Below are 3,127 nucleotides of genomic sequence, written 5' to 3'. Positions count from 1 at the left end.
CTATCTGAGATAATACTCGAATATTAAATAGTAGTGATAATAATATCTGCTCGACAATCGTGTGATAATATCCGCGAGTGGATAATAACAAAATAATGATGATCGAATAATCAATAATAATAATACCTGAACAACGGCTCTAACAAAAACTAGGCTCCACAAAGCTAGGTAAACGGCCTTCGTAACGGCCTGCTCGCGCCGCTGACTGAGCGGGTTTGAGGGGGGCGCGCGGCCGGGTCATGTAAACATCGCCATAACACTCTCGACCGTCGAGACGAACACATCGGGAGCTGCCGCGTTATCTTCTAGATTATTTCGTGCCGAATTTTAATACCGCGTTTTGACTTCGCGATAATTGAGGCGATAATTAAAACAAATTAAGAAGCGTACTCCTCACGCGAGCAGGTGTTGCGGGTTTTACCGCGATTGGTAATTACCGCGTTTCATTTACTTTTTTACTTGTAGATAGAGAAACGTCGCGATCGAGTTCCTCAATGCCGGTAAAATATCATTATCCATTTATTATTCGAGTATTATACATCTTTATTCGGTTGTCATTTAATTATTGTTATTGCGTATTGGGAAGCAACTCGAGCGTACCGTTACGACGATTTCCTTATCTTGTCTTGCTGTCGTATGTAATTAATTGATACTAACGGATATTACTATACGGTTCGAACAGACATTATTATTATCGTCTATTAATTAATCGAGTATTATTATTTCTTTATTTGGCTATCGTTTAATTATTTAATTGCGCATTGGGAAGGAACTCGAACGTGCCGTTATGACAATTTATTTTTCTCGTCTTGCTGCATATAACCAATTGATACTAATTTATTAAATTTCTAATTGATACTAAATTAAATTAAATTTTTGTCACAGAAATCTAATAGAGAAAACGCAGTCACGCGGCTCTAGGGGATGCGATGCTTGAGGGATGCCGCGCCGGAGGATTCGGCTCGGGCCTATCTGAGTCAGCTCGAAGGTGAGCTTTACTAATTTATATTCGTAATTAAAAATTCGACAAAACCGAATATTTTATTGCTTCGAATCGAGTTTCTTAATGACTCCATTGTCATGTGTAATACTAAATTAAATCTGCTTTCTGTTGCAGAGACGAAGCAGACGACCAGCCAACTCTTAGGGGCTGCTGCGCCGGAGGATCCGGCTCGGGTCAAGCGGGGATAGCTCGAAGGTTAGCTTCACTAATTAGCATTAGTAATTAGAAATCCAATAAAATTGATAATTTTTATGCTCGAAATGGAGATAATTTGAATCGAATCAAAGATCGCGTTAAATTGTAATTACACGTGGGAAAAATTTTTCCTGAGTAAAATCACCGCTTGAAAAATATTGATTTGTTTTATTTAAGAATTTTTTTGAAACATCGAGAAAAAGAAAAGTAGAATGCATTCCAAAAAATTATCCTAGCGTGAAAAATATCGCGCGTTTATTTTTTTTAATATTTCAAACTTCTTCACGCAAACCGACATCAATGCACGAATCTAATCGACGAAACATTTTTCTGTTCTAGAAACGAAAGCAGAACGTGGCTGCCCTGATCGGCGGTTCGGTGAGTCAAACAAAAAGAAAAATTGATAATAGAAAGACAAAAAGTCTTTCGGTGTAATGCATGTTTATGAACCAATGCGATTTACTTTGCTGTGGTGTAGTGTGTGTATGTGCCGTCCAATAAAGTACACTGCTCGAAATAATTGAAAGATCGCTTTTACAAATAATAATATTAGTAATAATGCATTTTTATATAAATTTGGCAAATAAATGTTTAAGTAGTTTTCTTCCAATGTACATACATTTATTAATTGGATAACTTAGATTGATAATCGTCGACGATTTTTGTCGGAAGAAATTTTGATTAATCAAACTCCAACACTATCTGGTAGATGCTTAAAGTATTGAGTATACGCTCTGAACATTCAAAATTTTGTAAAATTATTCAGTTTTATTGAATACGATCTTTCAAATGTCTCGAGCAGTGCGCCAACGCGCAAAAAAATTGCGCCACAGAGATTGCGCTACCGAAAATGCGCAATCATATCAGCTGCGTTATAAATCTTCCGTCCGTCGTTAATTTTCTCAATTTTCTCACTCGTGTGAGCTTAAATCTCGATTGTATTTCATAAAGTAGAGTTTGTGCTTCGTTATTAAGTAAAATTCGATATCGTGCAGCACCTCCGCGAAGCGATCTAATGTGATTATATAAACTGCTCGCAAAATTAATTTCACGATCATTGAAAAATTTTTAGGTTATAATTTTTCACTTAGAGTTAGAGTTTCGTAAAACAGAATACAACAGAGACAATGCTAGCGAGCGTTGATCCTTCGCGAAAAACGCGATACACAAGTTAGACATGTGAGCAGTTATTTGTTTACTTACGCGACACGCGATAAGTTCGATTGAACGAAGACAGACATCTCACGCACAGTAACATTTTTCTCGCGTAAATTTTGAAGAGAATCTTTATCTCTATCGTCATAATTTTCATAGTTTTTGATATTTCATTCTCGCTCGCGTTCGCGATTATTAATTTGATTTTGCGAATTTCACCGAATCGTATTTGCGGAAAAGTCGCGAGCGAACTTCGCAGAAATATTGCGGAGTTGTTATCCGCAAAAGCATTGCGGAATTGTCAGCGCAAAAGTATTGCGAATCTGTTATTCGCAAAAATATTGCGGAATTGTCTTCGCAAAAGTATTGCGGAGCTGTTATCCGCAAAAATATTGCGGAATTGTCTTCGCAAAAGTATTGCGAAGCTGTTATCCGCAAAAATACTGCGGAGCTGTATTGCAGCCTACTACGCTGCACCATCGAAACGTTATATTAGAGATATTCCGTGTCGTACGTAAGAATTTCGCACAGATTACTTTACCCACGTGTCGAAAGATTTCGCGAGATCGGCCTTCGATTCGCGTCGCGTGTTCCCTTCGCTCGCGGATTCCGTTTTCTTCGTAAGTGATTCGCGTCGCGCGTGTATCCAAGCGATATACTACAACTCGATCGGACTGTTACTGAATTTGTCGCACATATGTCGTTTATCCGAAAGGCCGACATTTCCTCGAAGACGCAGTTCGCGATATTTCATACGCAATTCGCAACTCGAAG

General features: G+C 38.2%; 1 long non-coding RNA gene across 1 annotated transcript; it reads left to right on the top strand.

Moving 5' to 3' along the window:
• The first annotated feature begins 297 nt into the window (after window positions 1–297).
• On the top strand, window positions 298–1,557 carry LOC116847604. Its single transcript, XR_004378793.1, has 4 exons — window positions 298–429; window positions 886–988; window positions 1,118–1,198; window positions 1,538–1,557. It is a non-coding gene; the product is annotated as an uncharacterized LOC116847604 (long non-coding RNA).
• The last annotated feature ends 1,570 nt before the right edge of the window (window positions 1,558–3,127 follow it).

Source organism: Odontomachus brunneus, unplaced genomic scaffold (assembly GCF_010583005.1).
Source record: "Odontomachus brunneus isolate Ranch 3 - 2012 unplaced genomic scaffold, Obru_v1 Obru_scaffold_081, whole genome shotgun sequence".
In the NCBI taxonomy this organism is placed as follows: domain Eukaryota; kingdom Metazoa; phylum Arthropoda; class Insecta; order Hymenoptera; family Formicidae; genus Odontomachus; species Odontomachus brunneus.
This window is presented reverse-complemented; position numbering and strand designations above follow the sequence as displayed.